The sequence below is a fragment of the Pygocentrus nattereri genome, chromosome 1 (assembly GCF_015220715.1).
Source record: "Pygocentrus nattereri isolate fPygNat1 chromosome 1, fPygNat1.pri, whole genome shotgun sequence".
Lineage (NCBI taxonomy): Eukaryota > Metazoa > Chordata > Actinopteri > Characiformes > Serrasalmidae > Pygocentrus > Pygocentrus nattereri.
In genome coordinates this window covers 14023085-14046502 of record NC_051211.1, presented here as the reverse complement: position 1 = coordinate 14046502, position 23418 = coordinate 14023085, and positions in this window count along the sequence as shown.

Genomic DNA, 23418 nt, shown 5'->3' with positions numbered 1-23418 from the left:
TATTATGCAGCTCTTAGTGGAGAAGCCTTGTTTGAGTCTGATTTGCACCCTCTGAACGAACAGTCATAACTCGGGAAATGTTTACTCTGTTGCTTAACCGGATAGATGGTGTGAGATAAGACCCCTTCAGACCCCTTATTTGTAATGTTGTGTGTATTGAGAAGAAAATGTCAGAGTTATGACAAGAACACAGAGAAAATCTTGAAATAAGCAGATTCTGATTTTGAGAAATTTACATGGGAGTGAATGGGGAAGTTTTTCTGTGCCTAGTGCCAAACAAATGCTCATAAAGCTAATTGATAAAATGTTGAGATATTTTGAGTTTTTAGAAAGGACAAGTGTCTCTACCATTTAAAACTGAACTGGAGTTTCTAGGTGAAAGTTTAAGGATTTTAAAGCAGATTCCTGCGTGATCAGCTGTGTCTGTGAGACTGAGTGGCCTGCTGTGACATCATCAATGTCAGTTAGAACTTGAAGTTCTGAACATTCCGCCATTCATTCTTATGTCTTAATATTTAAACTTCATTTTATTGAAAACTGCCAATCCGATCGACTCCAAAATATATAGCACAAGTCACAGCGCCACAGCGTATTAATCATAGAAAAGTGTGGAAGAAGAATAAGAAGAAGTAAGAGAGATAACAGTAGAGTACTTTTTCAAGCTCTCTAACAATCACTATCAGCATCTAAATAATTATAGACCTGGCTGTAAATTATAACAGTTGATATTACAGGATATCAGAATTTTAACTTCTAAAATAGACATCAACTACTAATTTTCATATCAGTTGGGTCCTTATACACACAAGCACAAGCATCCTACATTCTTGTATTGCACACCCACACCCACACCACACACACAGCACTTACAGTATTCACATACACACACACACACACACACACACACACACACACACACACACACACACACACACACACACACACACACACACACGCTCCAATATCCCAATATAAACTCACATGCTGATAGACCACCATGATGGTGAGAAAGTGGCTGCTGTAAGGTTGATGTGGGACCACCAGGACACTAGCAAAACTCTGTGTCACACACATACACACACACACACACACACACACACTAGGGGGCTATGACCTCACAGACTGTGGCCACACACAGAAGCAGACACAAATAAAAACAGGCAAACACAGAGCATTCCCAGTGAGATATACTGAGACCCTCCTCCTGTGTAATTGTGTTGTTAGCTGAGTACTGAAAATCCCCCCCACATCATTCTAGCCTTCACCTTCTAGTTCATGTTTTATGCAAAACAGGCATGTGCAGTGATGTTATTGACATTTAGAGCCACCAAATGTGTATGTGAGTGTGTGTTTTGGTGTGCCTGATGGGCAGATGGGGTGTGTGTGTGTGTGTGTGTGTGTGTGTGTGTGTGTGTGTGTGTGTGTGTGTGTGCGTGTGTTTATCTCTTTGTGGTGAGATTTCATAACTTTAACCTTAGTTCACTATAGCCCTGGGTTTCTGCCTCACACCTGGATCACATTTTTACTATATTTTAGACTATATCGCCATGGCAACTTATCTGCTACTCCAGGGCAGGTTAAGTTCAGTATTTCAGATCATAAATAGCTCTTTGACCAATCAGGGCTGAGTTTCTGACCAGAGAAATCATTCTGACAAAGGGAGAACCATTTTTTTGGGATCACTTTTTTTTTCAACAATCATCTGAAAAATAATACTTAAAAATATAATTAAATAAATAAAAAATAAAAATAATGCTTTTCAGGTGAGTAGACAAATCATACTACATAGATACTATGAATATAAAGCAATGATTACTCCAGTAAACACTAACACTGGCACAGTGGTGACAGCATTGCTTTTCACTGTCATAAATGCTTTACTTTCTATGTAAAGACATAGTATTATTTGTTTTTCCATCTTTAAAAAATAAAGCTGCTCAAACGTCTCCAGGATGATGAAAACATTTAAAGTACTATGCAAAAGTCATGTTTCCGAAGATGTTTCTGAAGATGATCCACTTGCTTAAGTAAGAGAAAAGTAAAAGGAAATAAGTGAAAAAAGGACATTTCCAAAATAAGAAAATGGGACCCCTAACATCTGTGCAAGACCTGGTAGACCACCAGAACTGTCCCCATCAGATAAACAGTACTTAAAGCTTTCATCTTTGAGAGAATCCACAGCTGTTTCTATCCATCAGAAGACAACTCAACACAATGAGTCTGAAAAGATGTGTAAGAAACAGAAGAAACAGTTCTCAGACTGACCACCCCAGAGTCCAGACCTCAACATAATTGAATGTTGGGATGTTTAGAATGACTTGGATCATCAGAAGCAGAAAATGCAGTGCAATGGAGGCGTGGAAAAATAACCCTGCAGATTTCTTTGAAAAACTGAAAGCAAGCATCCCGAAAAAGAATGAAAGCTCTACTAAAGGCAAAGGATGGACATACTAACTTATAATAATATCATATTATACTTACTCACTGAGGTTTCTATCAGTTTAGAGGACTCTGTTATATGTTTTCTGCTTTTTTCCTGATACTAAAAAGGAATAGCTTCTACTGAATTGCTACCAAATTACCCAGAAAAGCAGCTTTTATTAGAAAAAAGTAATAGAGCCCAATAGAGATCTTTTGGTTGCTGTGGTTACTAGTGCCACACATAGACACACACACTGACATGTGTGTGTGAAGTGTGTACACTTCAGAATTCCCCACGCGATGCAGCACTTGAAGGCTGAACAGAACTCTTTTCCCCTTACACAGCTGTCAATCATTTGCGCTCTAAAAGCCTGCATTACTCTGCTCCCTACACTTATCTGTCAATCAAGCATGCGGGGGCTTTACATGAGGGCTTAACTGGGACTTTCAAGGGTATTTATGAATTTGTGCTTTAAGAGAGGCTGCACTGCAGTAAATGTGCTTGCATCTGTCTGTCTGTCTGTAGGTGGGTCTGTCTCATAGAAGAATGATAATAATAATCATCACCTTACTACAACTGATATAAAGACAATGCAAACATTTGGGGAAAAAAGATTTAAAAACAAGCAGTTGAAATGTTAAAATGTTGACTGTGTCAAACAAAAAACAAAATAATAAGGAATAAATGATCAAAAGCCAAAGTTCTTTGCTATCAAACTATGTTGAGAAATGTTATTCTTGAATTTGATCATGCTGTCTTTCACAGAGTGCTGAACTCCTCCTCATCTTTACTTCTGAAAGACTCTTTTTATAGCCAATCATATTACTGACCTGTCAATCAGTCACCAGGTGTTTTTTCAGCATCGCATAACTTTGCAAGCCTTTTGTTTGCCCCCGTCCCAACTTTTTTGGAATGTGTTGTGGGCATTAAATTTTAAAATGGCCATATATTTTTGAAAAACAAAGCTGATTAAAGCTGATTATACTAAAAAAATCCATCATACCTTCACAGCTAGCCACCAGAGGTGTAAGTAATGAATTACACTTATTCCCGTTACTGTAACTGAGTACAGTTTTCCCTGTAACAGTACTTTTTTGAGCATAATTAAATCATAGTACTTTTACTCTTACTTGAGTTCATTTTAAATGAAATACGTTTACTTTGCTACTTTAATTTTCATAATGTTACAGAGTAAAGATAAATTATGGGCGTATCAGCTCAAACCAATAATAACAAAGCGCAGTTACATTTAAAAGATTCGCCAACCAAAAAACAGCAGCTCTGACAGGAAAAACACTACAGAGATGTCCAGATAGAGGAGAACTGAACGAGTACACAGGAGGAACAGACCGCGTCCAAACGGTCATCTGTATTCATTTAACATGAGCTAAAGAAAACGACATCATTATCAGCGACTAAACGCAAAACCTGCCAAGACCCGCTCTCACAACTCTACTCCAGCCTGAGGCAGCATTAGCCGAGTTAGCTGATCTGAGCTAAACAGGTGCCGTGTTTACGATTTTCTTCTTTCTTTATTTTGTTTATTACACTGGAAATCTGTTGCATACATTTTATTACAGTGTCTGTCAGTTACTTTACTTAACAGGTGTCGCCCAAGTCTAGTCTAATACAGGATCGTTATCAACTGTGGACAGTGATTCTGCCACGCTTTTGTTGACTGGCCTCATCTGATCCCTCCTCACTTCCCTGCCCCCTCTCTCTCTCTCTCTCTCTCTCGCTCTCTCTCTCTCTCCCTCTCTCAGTAATAACATCTGATTCTGTATGAAGTGATCAGCATGATTATTAGTGAAATATATTACAGTAAATTCAAGACTGGGTAAGTTGCTGATGTTGCTGCTGATTTCAATGGTGTAAATGTTCTGATATCAGTGAAAATATACAGTTTGAAGGTTGGGAATGTGTTTACTGTCTGTAGAGGTTCACACATATTAATGTACACTAGAGTCCAGGGAGCTGATGAGCAGCAGGTCTCACTAAAATGACAGTATTAATTAAGCAATTTACTCATAATTTTGAATTTACTCATCATTTTTTTTCTTCTCTTAAATGAACTTAATGAAATAGTAACAGCCTCGGCACAGCCGTTCAGAGCTTCTGAAAAACGTCATTGGATTCAGATAAACTAAGACGTCTTATATAATCATCTAACCATGAAATGCATGCAGTGTAACGTAAACCTTGTTCCTTACACAGCTCACAGAGAGGTGTGTCGATGTGACTAGCAGAGCGAACTGTGATCAGTCTCAGCTCTCAGAACTTTAGCTTTAGCATTTTTCTGTACAGATTATTTCCAGTGATGTAGCTGAGTCAACTGGGATATATTTTCAGGTTGTGACAACTGAAGTATGAAAAAGTAACTCAGTACTTAAGTAGATTTTTCAACAAACTACTTATTCGCTCTTATTTGAGTCATTTTAATTACTATTACTTTTACTTCTACTTGAGTAAATTATCACTACAGTAGCAGTACGTGTACTTGAGTAAGGATTTTTAGTACTCTTTACGCCCTGCTAGCCACAACGTACAGGTTAGGTTAGTAAATAAAACAGCACTTTGCCATTCCAAAGAACTCTGGCAAAAAGTACAGATAATGAAGTAAAAAGCTAAAATAAAACTAGTTACAAAGTATCCACAAAGGTTGATATATGTTGGCCTAGCAAATGCATCACTTCCTGATAGTATAAGACGGTTCAGTATGTTAATAATTTGCAAACTAATCCAATCTGCTAAGATTACGACATACCGTAGTATGTCTACAAACAGGAGACGGTGAAAGTGTCCTGTTCCTTTGAACTGAGATTCTGTGTGTCTGTGTTTTCAGCAGTCTGCACGCTGCTGTCTGGTTTGTGCGCCGTTTGTCTTTTCCTTCTGCGTCCTGATGAGTCGTCTCCTGCTCTTGTGATTCATAAACGTGACTCACATGCTCAAGCCCAGCACCAATCTGGCCAGCCGGACCCATCTGCCCTCCAAAGCTCCTCACTCACACGGCTCCCCACCTGGGACGCTGGCAGCTTGAGACAGGAGTTTTTAAGAACTTCAAACAAACCTGAGATTTCAGAGTTGTTGGGAAATCTTTGCGTGTAGACAACCAACCAGCCCCTCAAATGACATGCAGGTGTTATCAGCCACAGTCTGGCACTTCTGCTTCCTCGGTTTTTTAGCTTTTCTATAAATACAGGAGTGGAGAAGAATGGAGTGCATGTTAGGTGTCTAATATCTGCTTTTATTCTACTTTAGTTTTGCCTTGAAGCTATGAGGCTAATGTAGTTAATAAGCAATGGAGGTTTGTACTGCTCTAAAGTGCATGCCTATATAATCACACACTTGCCTCAAACCAAGTTGAACTGTTAAATTTCAAACAGACCTGCTTATGTGGTTTTTGACTCTGTATGACATTCTGTTATCTATACAAACAAAATTTAGGGATAAAGATGCCTGCTACTACTGTTTTTAGCTATGCTAAGTACTTTAGACTTCAACAATGCCACGACTGGCTCATTATATCTGGGATGAGGGGTAATTTATTTGTTTCGTTGGGGTGTAAACTGTGTATAAAGCCTGAGTCAGTGGTGAGCGGAAGCCACCAATCACACACTTTTAATTCTGTTACTTAACTACAAGTGAGTAGCTTTTGGGGGTTTCTTGGACAGAAGAATGTGACTCATAGCAGCTCTGGCATCTGCTTCATGTCAGGCTCATATTTAAGACAAATGTATGTCCTTTTGGTTAATCCATATACATTTTTCAATTTTGGGCAAGATTAGCATAATGATAATAGTTATATAATAATAATAATAATAATAATAATAATAATAATAATAATCCATCAGATTAACTGTATTCATTTTATGAAATGTAAAATGTTATTTTTATAATAACAAATTAGCAATGCTGGATGAACTATACTTACCCTATATTTAACTTTTCAACTTCAACGAGTGAGACAAAGCACAGCCTGGTTTAACCCACCCACATACCCACCCACCTGGCTGCTACAGAGAAGCTGAAGTGCAGCCTTTAGCCTGTGTGAGATGCTATCGAGTGTCAATGAGTGAATGTGTGGGAATTTTTAAGTGACGGCTCTTTTAACTTCATATGGGTCTCAATAGAATGAAGAAAGATGGAGGATAGAAGCAGGGTGGTGATGAGGGAATGAAATTGGGCGATAAGAGACAGTATCACAGAGAAGAGAGAGGACAAGTGATAATGGGATCAAACAGAGAAAAAAGAGTAAAACACACACACACACACACACACACACACACACACACGTGCACACTCATATACCGGCATCGTAACACGGATCATGTGTAGCATTCAGCCTCGTCTTTAGTGATTCAGCTACCGCTGTAAAGTCCCGGTTACTGCCAGACCATGATGGATACCAGATACTCTCTCTCTCTCTCTCTCTCTCTCTCTCTCTCTTTCTCTCTTTCTCTGTGTAAACAGGTCCAATTTGGATGTGGAAAAGTGAAGCACTCCAGTGACTGAGTCAGGGCCCATTTAGGGCTCTGTAGGAAAACCTCAGCACACTGAGAGAGTGTTTGTTTGTGTGTGTGTGTGTGTGTGTGTGTGTGTGTGTGTGTGTGTGTGTGTGTGTGTGTGTGTGTCGCTGGGGGAGAGGAAGTCAGCACTCTGTCATAAATCACAGAAAAGAGTTTCTTAGAAACATATGCAAGATGTTTGCATTTACTGTAAAGTGTGTGTGGGTGTGTGGGTGTGTGTGTGTCCACCAGGGGCTTCATCTACAGCCAGAATCATTAAACTATTAAGCAAATTTATTTTCCTGGAAGCTGCTTAAAGGAGTTGTGTTTCAATCATTACTTCAGGAAGCATTTTATACCGAAACATTACTGGAATTCATTCCTTCCTTACTAAATTAATAAATACTGAGCCTAAGTGAAAGCAGTGAGTGTGTGCATGTGGGGAGGGATGAGGTTGTGTATTTGAAAGCCATTTAAACAAACACCCTGCAGCTGCTAATCAAGGCTACTGGGAATCTCACCCCACTTAAAGTGCAATTAGACTAACACTGGTAGGCTAAAGGTCACATAATAGTTACATAGGATAAGTCAGGCCTTCAATGGGCTCTGAGTTCTGTTTATGTGTACACTACACCAAAAGAGTGTGAACACTTGACCATCACACCTATATGAGCTTGGATGTTCAATTTCAAATCATGGGCATTAGTAAGGAATTAGGCTCCAGATAACGCATTCCTACTGCTCTAGAGTCCAATGACAGCATGCGTTACAGCACTCCAGCCAGCGCTTGGCATTGCGTATCGTGACCTTAGGCTTATGTGCAGCTGCTCAGGCATGGAGACCCATTTCATGAAGCTTCCAGCACACAATTCTTGTGCAGATATTGCTTTCAGAAGTCATTTTTATGCGTCTCAGAACTCAGTAGTTAGGAAGGGTGTCCACATACATTTGTCATATTGTGTGCATCTAGGATCTCTGTTGGAACAAACTCTTGTACCAAAGGAAAAGTTCTTAACCTTTGAGGTAAGTTTTAGAGAGTATACATTCTACGTTTTTTCCTAAATTTTATTTTAATATTTTTTTCCACAGTGACCTCTAATAATGTTTGTGTGGGTTTACATACTGGATGGTTATTATTGGTTATTATGGTATTATTGGTAATAATGGTTATTATTCTTTTCTATCATTTTACAACCGCTCTTAACTCTTATGATTAAGCATATCATATCATTATTACACCGTTCTATTGCCCACCTGTTATTGTCACACATTTCAAATCATTTTAAATATAATAACACATATTCTGTATTATTAATTTCAATGTATATTTATATTCAGTTTCCCAAAAATATTTTCCAGTTTTCCTGTGATAACACGCAGTACCGAAGCTCTCTTCAGCACTCCTATTTCTACACTTGTGGGTATGTGTGCTTAAGTTGGTGGGTGGAGGCTACACAGGGAGGGTGCTGGAGCCTATCCCAGCTGTCTTTGGGCAAAAGGCAGGATACACCCTGGACAGGTAACCAGTCCATCAGGCAGACAGACAGGTTCACGTACGCACTCACATTTAGCATGTCTAAACAGCCTGACTGCATATCTTTGGACCCATGCAGACACGGGGATAACATGCAAACTGCACACAGAGAGGACCCTGGTCACCCGGCCGGGGACTTGAACCCAGGCCCTTCTTGCTGTGAGGCGACAGCGCTACCCACTATGCCACCGTGCTGCCCCTAAATGAGAGCATGAGAGGAAGTGTGTAAATGAAAATAATATCCTTCTGTCATTTGCAGAAGCCATAATATCCACAATAACATTTGGCCAAGAGTGTTCTACTATTTTTTAATGGATTAATGACTCGGAAAAAAATCAAATAAGCCCTAAGCGATGTGTTAAATATTTATTTTTAATACTGGAAATGTCTTCTGCCTGCAGCTTAGAGTAAAGCCACCATTGTTGTTTCTTAGCAACCAGTGGCCAGTGGAGTGATGCAGGGATCATCATACCCAGTTGCGCAACTACTAGGTAGGCAGGGGGACCCATGGCGACCAGATTCACTCAAATCTTTATTTGTCACCTTTACGTAGATACTGACACAATTTTATACCAATGACTCATAGAAAGATCCAATATTTTAGCAACATACCTCACCAGTTATGGATTATCAACGCTGCACAGACAGCACTAACATCCATCTCACTCTTATTCATAATGCACCTTATCCAAATAAATATGTTGTGTATTATCTCATAAAATGCATTGTCTTGTAACAACGGGACATATTAAATGGCAAACAGTTGGCTCTCATAGTTAACATGTTAGATGTTAGAGGCGTAAACACCAGTGCGACTTTCACAAGGGTCTGGGTCAGAGCATCTCTGATGGTATCTGCAGAAAATGCCTTATTTAAGTTTGTTCCCTTTAAAGGATGTGTTCACTTGTTTTCACATAGAAAATCAACAAAAAATAACAAGGGTGTTCAAACTTTTGCACACCACTCTAACTGATGTGATGTGTTGGTCTCTTGTGTACGGCTGCTCATGTGCCTGTGAGTGTGGGTGTGTGTGGAGCACAGTGGAGCTTCTTGTCAGAAGATGAGCGCACAGTCATGCATTGTTTCGAATAGACAGTGTTGTTTATGAGAAGTTTTGGGCAAAACGCCACCGACAGCGACTGGCAGCCACCACTATGACCTTTGACAGGTGACGCTAAGTGGGCCACGCCGTTATCTCGTCCCCCTCAAACGCTTCAGTAGCCGAGGCCTATGCCTTCCACATTGAGACTCACTGGTAGTTGAAGCCGTGGAGATCTGACAGAGCTTCAGCACGCATAATTGTCCGCTGGATGAAAAGCTCACTGTAATAACTGTGATGTGTAATTGTCATGCTTTGCTCATGTGCCCATCACCATGGTGACTACCTCTATCCACGCAATAATTATTATGTGTTATTCTCTTTGTGACCGAATCTTTTGAGTGAGTCAAATTAACTGAATCGCTTCCTTGAAAGACGGATCCTGTTCAGCTAGATATTAAAGATACGTCCGTAAACCCCTTTAAATTCCATGCTTATTACATCCTCAGGCTGGCATTATGCAGCTAAACTTACATGCAATTTTGGAACTAAATTTAACCTGAACTGCATCATGTAATTCCTCCTGTAACTCACTTGAAACCATTTCATGAAACCAATAACTGGTAACATGATTGTGTCCAGTGGCATCATTTCAAACAACTGCTTTCACAGAAAAATCACTAGACACTAAAATAGAAGATGGTTTTTTGGGTTGGTGAAAAGGAGACCCTCCCCTACCCTTAGCATTATTTAGCCTCATTTAGCATTAATCTTTCATTCAATATTGTTATTAAACCATTGAACTACATTATAGAATTTTTGTCCCACTGGCACCCAGTGAGCAAAAACAGCTGGCCTAGTTCCCACTTAACTGTTGGCAGAGATGGCACAGTGTCAGATGCAGCCAGAAACTTAAATGTGGCCAGTGCCAGCGTGCAAGCTCTGGCTTGACGACTGTGGCCCTGCACCCACTCTTTGATTCATACTAATAACTCTAGCGTCACCATGGCAACAGAGAAAAGAAAGCACTACTACCATTTTATTTAGCTAAAGTCAATTAATATTTAGATAAACTAACAAACTGTGCGTGAAAACTGTTTTGTTAAATGGAAAGTGTTACGTTAACTAGTAAGTAGTTTTTAGTCATTAAAATACATAACATTAGCTTAAAGGCTACCCAGTTACCAAAATTTGTCTGGCTTTGTCTGGACCAGTATAAGGCTGGTTCCTTGGCCCAGATCTGGCCCACACATGTAAAGTGAGTAGAACTAATGGATGTGGCCCGAATCTGGTCCAACCACATTGTTCGTCCACAACAGCTGTGCCAGAATTGTCCCACACAAGGCATAAGAGCATGCTACAGTTGTACAACATCTGGTACTGTTCTGGCCCACATGCCTAACATCTGCCAACCAACACTCGTAAGTGAAAGCCAGAATCGACACAGAATTGTCTACTTTCAGGGTAGCAGCTGGGCAGTTACACACTCATTACAACTCTTCACTGGCAGTGGGTGTAAGATATTAAACTAAGTAGCTAGCTGATTTCTGCATCCTGAGAAGATATATAATAAAAAAACAGGAAATGTATAAAAGTGGTGTTTAATGCATTTTGTAATGCAAGCCTGTACAGATCTGGCATCCATATTTGGGCCAGAGTGTTTGGCTCGATTCTGGGTAGTCAGTGTTGGACCAATTGTTCAATTTGGGCCAGCAGTGCCACCATTTCATGGTTAGTTGGGCAGGAATTGTTCAGTTTTGTTAGATGAGACTTCAGAGGGGTGAGGGATCGAGTGAAAACAAGTGTCAACTTCAACTGCAGCAAATGCTCAGAATCATTGCAACCTGACACAATTCACTTTTTTTTTTTCAAGCACAAAAATGCAAGATAAAGCTATTCAGGTTTAGCAAAAAAAAAATCCTGTTCAAACTTTTATTTATGTAGAAAGATACACTATCTGTTACAGGCTGCTGCTACAATGGCATTACTTGCTAGTTAGCAAGCTACCACAACAACAGCTAAACAGCTAAAACAGCTAGCATTAACAAAAAGAAAGGGTTTAAACTACAGTTTAAAATGAAACTTACAGCCAGACTCAGCAATTGTTACAACATTTCAGAAATAATTCCCAAAGAAATAATTTGCAGTACAAAGTTTGCAAGGCCAGCTAATTAGCTCAGTGAGGCTAATGTAGCTGAGGGCAAGTTTGCTCCTTGAATTATAAGCTGCACTTATATTTTATTGTATTGCACTGTGTATTGTAGTTTATTGTATTGTATTTTATTGCATTGCATTGCATTGAATGGCACAGAGTTCTGTGTTGAACTCTGTTCCTTTTTTCTGGGTATCTACACTGACTTTTGTTTCTAGCAGTACCTGAGCTCAGGACTGTCTTTCTCTCTAACCTATTGGTAACTAGCAAAGATACTTTCTCTAGATAGACAAAGCACTTCTTGTGAGTCGCTCTGGATAAGAGCGTCTGCTAAATGCTGTAAATGTAAATGTAATGTAAATGCTCCTTTCTTTCCCCCACATTCCCATCATGAGGACTAACATTACATCATATCATATGTTGTTGTAAACAGTTTGATCTTTGACTGGATCTTTTGGGAGACAGACCTAAATTGATTAACCTCTTTGAAAGATTTGCTCTGTTCAACTGATGTAAATGTAGCCTACAATAATCAGCAAAATGTCCTAAAATCATATGCATAAAACTGAGAAATAGCTAAAAACAGTAGTAGCAGCCATCTTGAAACCTGAATTTTGTTTATACTTTTGACTCATTTTTGAGAAAACATCTCAATTTGGAAGTATATCACCTTTTGATAATGTTCATTAATGCAAGCTAACATTACTATCAGAGTAACACATTTAAAGCTAACTTAGCCAACATGAATTTACTTATTCACTTTAGAGTGGAAAAAGGATTTATTGGATACTTTACAAGAACGACATTAATTGGCCTAACATACGTAGATAACATAATGACTAATTTGAATATGTGCATTTGGATGAGTTTTTGATATGTAGCCCAAACAGTGGTTCTGTAGCTATGTTGTAACTGTAGTGTGTAGAACCCTTCTACGCTCCTGAAGCTCTGAACAAATTAGAGGATGACTCTAAACAGAGTCAAATGATTCAAATCTTGGAAAAGAACTGTAATGTCCACTGGTAGCCTACACAACAAGCCCAGTGAGGGCTGTCAATCATATGAGATCACTCTGCGGTCACAGGAGGGGGTACACGACCCTTTATGTGTGTATGTTGGTGAGGTGACATCATGCTTGTGGAGAGTATGTTGTAAGTGTGTGAAAGTGTCCTGCTTTATAGAGGCCCAGCCACTTGGATTTTATGAGTCTCAATGGCTTCTAATTGGAGATTGTGGCTTCTGTGGTCAGCAACTCAACCAAGTCTGTTACGAAAAGAGTAAACCCCACAAAAGGCTGTAAAAGAGTGGAATGTGGAGGTCAGTGGGTGAACAAAGGGGCCTCCAGAAACGGCAGGCACAGATATAGGCCCAGCTACCTCAGGAGCCACTCTAACACTGCGGCTTTTGTTTTTTAGTGTGGTTTTGCAGTTTTCGGTAAACTCAAGAGAAAATGTTCAATGCACAGCAGATGCTCTTTGGGAATAAAGACACTCCTTTAAAAGCCACAAGGTTGAGTAAAAGTGTGTTTTAATCCGCCTGTAGCTGCCCTAGCATGTTCATCTGCAGTCATATGCTTTAATCTCACGCAGGGTGGTCAGTGCTAAATATAGCAGCTGGTTCAACTGGTGGTATATGCAGGCCCGTGCAGACTTTTGGAGGGCATGAGGGTAAAAAAGGACACCAGGGCTACAATTAAAGCATAATTTATTGCATATTGCAACCACTCTAGCCAAGACAAGTTTTTTTTTTCCCCACAGCAGTTATAGCACAGTATAGTTGGAAATCGAATTCCACTTATCACAAGTGCAGTCAATCAGCCAAGATATGGTTGGTATCCAAAATATGCTATTTTATTTGAGAACTGGAGCTGCTAGGTTAAAAACATAGGCAAGCAACTGGAATGCAGTGCTTTTTACAAATATGTGCCAAAATCTTCAAATATTTGCTTCACATTATGTTCATAGGGTCTGTACACATTTAAACAGAACCTCCAAAATTGTAACTTCACAGGTGAAGACAAAAGCCTTGTTAACTTTTAATGTAATTTAACATAATGAGGTTTTATCAGTCCCTTCATCATGAACATTAACCCTATGTAAAGGATCGCTGACACTCGCCTGCCTTCTCTATCTCTGTTCTGAATTTCCTTAGCCCCATCTTTGGTTATTTCATGTTGAATGATAACAAATTGTCCTTAGGAAAAAAATATATTCTTGTCAGTCTGAGTAGACTGATAAACCAGTGTAACGATGACTTATTAATCTCAGTGTTACTGAGCTCTGCTAAAGCCTGAGTAGACTGATAAATCAATGTGATGATCAGTTATTAATCTCAGTGTTACTGAGCTCTGCTAAAGCTTGAGTAGCCTGATAAATCAATGTGATCAGTTATTAATCTCAGTGTTACTGAGCTCTGCTAAAGCCTGAGTAGACTGATAAATCAATGTGATGATCAGTTATTAATCTTAGTGTTACTGAGCTCTGCTAAAGCCTGAGTAGACTGATAAATCAATGTGATGATCAGTTATTCATCTCAGTGTTACTGAGCTCTGCTAAAGCCTGAGTAGACTGATAGATCAATGTGATGATCAGTTATTAATCTCAGTGTTGCTGAGCTCTGCTAAAGCCTGAGTAGACTGATAAATCAATGTGATGATCAGTTATTAATCTCAGTGTTACTGAGCTCTGCTAAAGCCTGAGTAGACTGATAAATCAATGTGATGATCAGTTATTAATCTCAGTGTTGCTGAGCTCTGCTAAAGCCTGAGTAGACTGATAAATCAATGTGATGATCAGTTATTAATCTCAGTGTTGCTGAGCTCTGCTAAAGCCTGAGTAGACTGATAAATCAATGTGATCATCAGTTATTAATCTCAGTGTTACTGAGCTCTGCTAAAGCCTGAGTAGACTGATAAATCAATGTGATGATCAGTTATTAATCTCAGTGTTACTGAGCTCTACTTAAGCCTGAGTAGACTGATAAATCAATGTGAGGAGTCAGTTATTAATTTTAGTGCTTCTGAGCTCTACTAAAGTGAACTAAAGCAGATATATGTGGCAGTGGTGGTGGTGTGTTAATGTGTGTTGTGCTGGTCTGAATGGACACATCAGTGTTGCTGGAGTTTTTGAACAACTTAATGTCACTGCTGGACTGAGAATAGTATACCAACCAAAAATATCCAGCCAACAGCATCCTGTGACCATTGATGAAGGACTAAAGGATGACCACCACAAACTGTGTAGCAGCAGATGAGCTATCGTCTCTGACTTTACATCTACAAGGTGTATTGACAAGGTAGGAGTGTCTAATAAAGTGGACAATGAGCGCTTTAAACTCTTCATTCATACCAGCACAACACACAATAACATACCACCATCATGTCAGTGTTACTGCTGAGAATGATCCACCACCCAAAATAGTACCTGCTCTATGAGGGTTCATGGGGGTCCTATCCACTGAAGAACAGGGTAAAAGGGGGCTAGCAAAGTGTTCAGAGAAACTGAACTACAGTCTGTAATTGTAGAACTACAAAGTGCGCCTATATAGTAAGTGGAACTGATAAAATGGAAGGAGGTGGCCATAATGTTATGCTTGATTGCGTATGTAAATTAGCTCTGCTTTGATTGGGTGTCCTGTTTTGTGCCTCAATCAAAAAGCAATTGCTGAAACACCCTTTAGTACATCAGAATCAAAAGGCTGAAACTTGTTGAAATTAATCTGTAAGAATGGCTGTATATATAAACAATTATTACAAAACCAGACTAAGAGGGCACTTGTACAGTCTGAAGGCAAAGAGGCAGTGGCTCAAGCTCCCTCAGGGGTCTATCTGCATGTGCTTGTGTTTGCATGTGTCAGTGAACTTACTGTAACACTGAAGTACAGCTGTACAGTAGCTGGACCACAGCAGGTGCAGAGGGCTCTAATGATCACTTCCACTGCCACACACACCCACACACACACACACACACTCCCACACACACACACACACACACACACACACACATAGTGTGTGTGAAAGATGAGCCTATGAGAATCAGCAGCCTGTGCAGGAAGAGCTGCTGCTGGAGTATCTAAACTTCAGGAAGGGGGGGGGGGGGGGGGGGGGGGGTGGTTGTGCCAGAAAGAAAAAGTGATGAGTCACCAAATTTCCCAAAATCCCCTCCCTCCCCCTTCCCGCCTTACGGGAAATGGAATGTGTTTTCCTTTTTTGCCCTTTCTCTCTCTCACTCGCTCACACCACCACCCCAGCCACCCCCTGCCCCCCCACGCCCCATCGCTCTTTTCACGTGTGGGTCAAGCTGTGGGTTAATGTTTGTCTGTAGAAGTGTTTCATCTTTAAGTGTGTGTGTGTGTGTGTGTGTGTGTGTGTGTGTGTGTGTGTGTGTGTGTGTGTGTGTGTGTGTGTGTGTGTGTGTGTGCGTGTGTGTGTGTGTGTGTGTGAGAGAGAGAGTGGGGTGTAATTAGACAGGGCGGCTGGTCTGTGGAGGGTGTTTGCAACGTGGGCCGCTGTGGCTCAGGAACTTTGCCGGGCTTTTTTGACAAAAGCCGCCTTTGTTGCACGTCCAAAACTGCACTGCAATTCTGTATTTAACCCCTTCAGCCCTGCACTTCAATTTCTCACTCTCATAACTACAACACATACATATCGGTAGTTATGGAATAAGATTTTTCCTTAGAAGTCAAACTTTCATTTCACTGCAAATGTTCAATTCGGTATTTACATGTTTTTGTAGAAAATATCAGATTTGAGGCTGCACTTCTGGCACTTTTCTGTCTGTTCTGAAGTCAAAAAAATGACAAAAAAAAAAGAAAGAAAAAATGTCGAGGATGTTTTTCTTTCCGCAAATAGACCAGAGAGGTTTCCAAGTCACTTTAACCTCTTAAAATCTCAAGTTTATTATACATTAAGGCGTATTATTCAGCAACCACTGGGACTTCAGTGCAAAGCGGCTGAGCTGTTCTTTAGATTCTAGAATTGTGTAAGAAAACTTTAGGCCAGTCTATGGGCCTTGGCTATTTAAGGGGTTAAGCAATTCCAAATCAAGCCTCGAGTGTCTGCGATGTGATTCCAACTCATGTCTCAGGTGTGATTCCAAGTCTGGTTTAGAGTCTATGAGGTGCAATGTTGAGCTGTTATGTTTTGAGTCTATGATTCTGAATCAAGTCTCATGTTCCTGAAGTGCGATTCCAAGTCACATCTCAAGTTTCTAAGGTTTGATTCCAAGTCAAGTCTTGAGTCTTTTAGGTGTGATTCCGAATTAAGTTTCCAGTTTCCAAGGTGTGATTCCAAGTCAAGTTTTGAATGTCTGAGGTGTGATTCTGAGTCAAGTTTTGAAGTGTGATATCAAACCAAGTCCCACATTTCTGAGGAACAATAGCAAGCCTAGTCTTGAGATTCTCAGTTGCAATTCCAAGTTCTGTCTCGAGTCTCTGGTACAAGTCTTGAGTCCTTGAGGTGCGATTTTGTGGTCTGGCACCTGCCAACTTTCCATCAATTTCAAGTCATAACAAAATATCTCCTCTTTTACTTATGAACACAAATGTATGCCTTTAAAGAATAGAACTTGCACTTTTGACAGAATTTTCCAAAACATGTTTTTGTTCTAGGCAGTGAATTTAATAACTTAGGACGGTAATAACTGAACAACAGGCCGAGTTTAAGGGGTTAAATGCTTTTGACTTTGATTTATTTAATACTTTGCTTTTTGTATTCATAAGCAGTACATATTTGAATTCTGAGTGAACAGTCAGAGGAAACCACCTCTCTGGCTTTGAATTTGACTCTTGACTACATAAGAATATAATTGCTTGTGGTTCTTTGGACGTAAGCTCATAGCAATTCAGACGTCTTAAGATTAATTGATTCATATGCTGAGAGTTAGGGGGTTAAGCCTAACAGTTCTGATGAGGAGAATATTTTAAAGAGCAAAGTGGGGGAACTGTAAAAACCCCCTCAACAGCTGCTAACTATCAGCCTTTTCCTTTAGAGGAGCTTCTCTGGCAGTTCAGTCTTGGCCTGAGATTCACTCTAATTAAATCCGTTTAGCCACTGCTGGGACAAAAGCATACTTCTAAAAGCTCTGAGTATTTTTGTCCCATGAGAGATGCCATACATGGGTGCCATTTCGCTGGAAAGTTGGGGAGTTTCCCTCCTGTTTGGCCTGGATTCCAGGAGCACTGCCAATAAATATCGTGGCCTTTGGCCCAGTGAAGAAAACAGAGGAAAACTGCCTATAGCTCTAAGGAACTCAACACTAAAGCTGTTAATCAGAAAAAGTAATCATGTTTATCAGCTGGACAGTGTTTTGGAAGTTTGTAGATGAGCATAGTCTTATATTGAGCTGGGACCACTGAAGGGACCACTTTTTTTCAATATAATCTGTGTTTCTGAAGGTATAAAATGTATGACTTGATTTGAAGCTAGGTAGCAATAATATGTAGGGTTTACTGAACAGTTTTATGTAATTACTGGATAATTTCTAGCAGCTACTGAATAATTTATAGTAGATACTGAATAAATTATAGAAGTTACTTAATAGTTCATGGCAGTTACTGAGTAATCCATAGAAGATAGTCAATAATTAATAGCAGATCTTTATAGCAGCTACTGTCAACTGCTAACCACTATCATTAATTATTGACTATCTTCTATGGATTACTCAGTAACTGCTATGAACTATTAAGTAACTACTATAAATTATTCAGTATCTACTATAAATTATTCAGTAGCTGTTAGAAATTATTCAGTAACTACATAAAACTATTCAGCTATAATTCATAGCAGTTATTCTTATTCAATATTCTTTAGTAGTTTCTGAATAATAAGCCTTAAGATTAATAACTGAATAATATGCCTGCTTCATGATAAGTGACTCATGAGTTCATGAGTTTAAAAAGATTAGAAGCTATTGCTAATGGTGAAATGTCTCAATGGTACTTATACTATAGATGAGGTATTTAGCTTGTGGCTATTAGCTGTAATTCACGTGAAGATGTAAAATGTCTGGGTATACATGCTTTAGTGTGCATGCTTACAAAGAACTAAGATCAAAGCTAAGGACACTGCACAAGGCTGAAGTCTGGAAGAGCTGAATGACTGAAAGAGAGAAAGAAATAGAGGCTTGTGTTTAGGGTGAAATATACTGGAATGCATATGCAGTGGGTGTGTTGACCGCAGGTTGAACTCTAGCTCATGTTCAAAGGTCAAAGGGTAGGGTTAGCTCTCAGGGATAATGACAGCTCTGTTTGTCTCATGCAGGTGTGAACACACACACACACAGTCACCTGGGCTGAGCTCACACCTGTAATTACCCTCCCACTGTCTCATGCACATATTACACCCACTCATATAGACTGTATAGCAAGTACTGTGCAAATCACCACCATTCATTTAACTTTCAGTCAAAACAGCCATTATGTACAAGCTATTAGTTTTTTCAGGAGATTGGATATAAGAAAATCCACTTGCATGAGAATAGTGAAAGAAAAATAAGAGAAAGCCTGGAGTTTCCAGAAATGGACCATTCAAGGCCTGGCAGACCACCAAAAAAACTGTCCCCGTCAGATAAACAGTACTTTCATTTTTGAAAGAGAAGACAAAATCAAGCTCCACTGTTGCCCACAGGTGTTTCTGTCCGTCCTTCCGCTGTTAGAAGACAGCTCAACACAATGAGTCTGAAAGGATGTGTATGTGTCAAGAAGCCCCTTGTTGAGAAAAAATAAATAGAATTTGCAAATCAAACAAACCTGCTGGTGTTCCCAGAGCAATGGACTAACCACCCCATGTCAGGTTGAATCCAGAACGCAACATTACTGAATGTGTTTGGGATAACTTGGATTGTGAGAAGCAGAAAATTCAACCAACTCCTAAGACTGAACTTTGGAGATTTCTTCCAAAAACTGAAAGCAAGTCTCCTGAACATACCTAAACACTAAGCCAGACCATTCTTCCTTCCTTCCTTTCTTCTCAGCTCTCACTGAGCCACTCTTAATCTGTCTGTCCAAATAGGTCAGTGTTTGGTCTTTAGCCTGCAGCTGCTTCCTTATTATTCCACATGGCTTTATCTGTCTATCTTACTGTCTCTTTGTCTATCTAGCTGTAGCTCAGCCTGTCTGTCTCTCTCTCTCTATCTCTCTGTCTGTCTCTCTTGCTATTTGTTTGTTTCTGTTTGTCTTATTGGCTTTCTCTGTGTCTGGTGTCTGTCTGGATGTGCTATAGTCTGGAGGAAAGTATCTTTCTCTCTCTCTCTCTCTCTCTCTCTCTCTCTCTCTGGTCTGAGCAGAGTATCAATAACAGCTGGAACTGCAGACACTGCATTTGGACCACAGCTGGAACATCATAACACTATAAAGAAGCACATCTGTTGGAGGGATGAGGCAGTCTGAAAGATGAAGCAGTACAGTAATGAGCTGAAGAACAAACCCAACCATTTCTGGGAAAAGGGCAACGTCTTTGCCATCAAAAAGAGAAAGCAAGTAAACAGAGATGCAGAAAAGTCATGTGAGTGTGTGAAGGCCAATGGTCCAGCATGTACCCACTGCACCCTGGGAGGCTGACCACCCCATACAGAGCTTACCAATCTGTCAAACATTGAAATCTGAATAAGATATAAACCACACCAAAACCAAAAAGTCTCTTATGTACTTTTGTATAATTTGCATAGATTATTAAAACTCTCCCTTCCTGGACTGGAGCCTTGTTGTGGCAGAAGGGCTTGTGAGGTCTAGGGCGAGAAGTTGTCTGGGGCAGTATGCTCCTGGTAGGTGCAACCTGAAAAGGCAACGTGGAGGGATCATGTGGGCTCAGTGTTTAAGGTTCAGTGTGGGGTGCCGGTGCAGTGTCATATAGGCAGTGGGAGATGGCAAAGAGGTCCTTGGAAGCATGGACCCCCTGAATGCAGAAACTGGATCTTGGTACATGAAACATAACCTCATTGGGGGAGAAGGAACCAGAGGTTGAGAGGTACCAGTTAAATATAGTAGGGCTCACCTGCATTCACAGTGCTCTGGAACCAAACTCCTTGGTAGGGGTTGGTCCCTCTCCTACACAGGATCCCCCCGGCTGGCTGCCATGCAGCTGGAGTTTGTCCCTGTGGATGAGAGGGTCAATTAATGTGAACTAAAACCACAGGGAGGAAAACTCTGCTGTATGTCAGAATATTCAACCTTCTTGGAATGAGTGGGTGGGGTTCTGGAAAGGGCTCTATCTACAGACTCCTTAGTCTTGCATTGGCAGTGACTGGAAGAGTGGCCTGCCCAATCTGATCCCAAATGGTGAAATGTTTGAACACAAGGTGTACTTGAACATTCACTGTGCTTCACAGGTGAATGGTTGACTTTGTTGTCATTTCCTCAGACTTTGGACCACATGTATTGGACACTCGGGTGGAGAGGTGCTAAGTTAACATCCAATCACCATCTGGCGGTGAGTTGGATCAGGTGGCAGGGAAAACTGAGGGTCAGACCTGGTAGACCCAGGTGAACAGTGGGGGGTGTGCTGGGAACAACTGGCAGATACCCGTGTCCAGAATGATTTTAACTCCCATCTTTGTGAGAATTTTTCTTATGAGCCGGAGGAGGTAGGAGACATGGAGTCCAAATGGACCCTTTTTAAAAACCTCCACTGTGGAAGTTGCCAGGCATAGCTGTGGCCAAAAGCTTGTTGGTGCTTGTCAGGGCGGCAACCCATGTACCCAATGGTGGACACCAGTGGCAAAGAAGTCCGTCAAGCTGTAGGCCTTTAGGGACTGGTTGGTCCAGAGCACTCCTGACTTAGCAGACAGGTACCAACAGGCAAAATAGGCGGCAGCAGTTGGCAGAAGCAAAATCCAGAACATGGGAGGAGCTCGGAGACGCCATGGAAAAAGACTTTTGGTTTGCTTTAATGAGATTCGTCCAGCAACTCAGAAGCAGTTGGAGTGGCTTCGCTCAAGCTCTATTCAGATACACCTCCCTCATGGGAGTCAGGACCAGAGGCTTCTGGGGTGTCAGAATCCATTTCCCTGGTGGTCACTGAGGTAGTTGACAAGCTCCTCAGTGGCAATGCACTGGGGTGGATGAGATTCACCAGAAAGGCCCTGGATGTTGTGGGGTTGTCATGGCTGACACAACTCTGTAATGTCGCATGGACCTCTGGAACAGTACCCTGTTGTACCTCAAAAAAAAAAAACTTAAGTAAATGAATACATAAAATACAGAATAAAATACTTTGAGGAGTACCCTACTTAATCTTTAAAGTCAAAAAACATCATTCATTATGAACTTTTTTGTTTTTCATTATTAACTGAAAAGCATTAAATGCCTGCTGAGTGAAATTACATGTTGTGTTTTTGCAGACGGATTCCTGTTAGGCCAAGCCTATGTCCTTTAGCAGGAATTAAATCTCAATGGAGCACTGGCAGTGGACACTGAAACGGTAAACAGCAAATGAATCGCTGAGTAAGGAAAACCTGCAACAGATTAAGGGGAAAACCCACTGATGCTTTCCCTAAAGCAACACCAAGTCCCTAATGGGGAACACAGGGTGGCTTCTGGAAGCAGCTGCACTTTCCACTGATCTGAGAACAGTTTTTATCACCTGACTCCCAACATTAGCCATTAGTGATAGCGCACACTGGACTGTGGGTCTGACCTCAGATCAGCAGGAATGGGCAGTGCAAAAGGAGAGTAAACATGGCAGAAACGCTGAGTCAGGATTAGAGGCAGGCTGACTATAACTCTCTCCTGAGGCCTGGACACACACGCACACACACGCACAGATTTCCAGCAAAACACATGAGGTGGTTACCACTTCTGAGAAGAATTACAGGATTCAGATTGTCTTTCACTAAGTTTAGAGGTGAAGGTAAGCATGTGTTTACTGTGTGTGTCTGTGTGTGTAATTATATAATTACTGGATTGTGTTAGTTTGCTAACTATGCTAAGTAAGACGTTTGCTAAGTAAGATGTTTTGTATGATATGGTTTCTCAAAGCATCGTTAAAGGAGACATAATAAACAGTAAACCTGCCAGTTCACATATAGATCATTGTATCTGCTATCCAAGAAATTGTGAAATGTGAAGTCTCTGCTGTTCCTTTTTACAGAAAACGTGCAAATCTAGCCCTCATACTTTCACCAGCACAGCTGTCGTTTCACTTAGATGTTCTTACTGACAAAAACAGCAATTTAGTGTCACATATGTAACCCTCAAAGTTGCGTGTAGTTCCAAGTAACTCCAAGTCTCTTGTTCAGAGGGGTGGAAAAATATAGTCGGGTTACAAGATTGAGGTAGAACTTCTCTTTTATTTCCCACCGAACGGCTATGGACAGTACAATTAGCTACAGAACTGCTAACACCTTTTCTCTCTCTCTCCCCGGGGGTGTTTTCGTCCCGTGTGTGAGTGTGTGTCCCTCTTAATTGGTCCCCCCCCCGTAAGTCAGTACATAGGGACTAAATATCAGAGTTGTAATATTAACGACTGTTTTTAACAGATTCCCAAGAATATGCATCATCTCACATTTTTAACTATACATATTTAAAACAAAAAAATTTAAACTATACAATGAACAATGAATAATAATTAATGAAAACGATAAACAACTTCTTGCCCTCTTACACATAGATGAACACCACCCTGACTGATTCAGCAGACTCTTTTCTGTGGACAAGTTGGCCACACTAGAGTAAGCAAGGCATACAGCTATAAGGCTAATAGGCCCCAATACAATTTAGAGAGAGAGAAGCTATGTTTAAATCTTTACATCCAAACAAAGTAAAGATTATGTT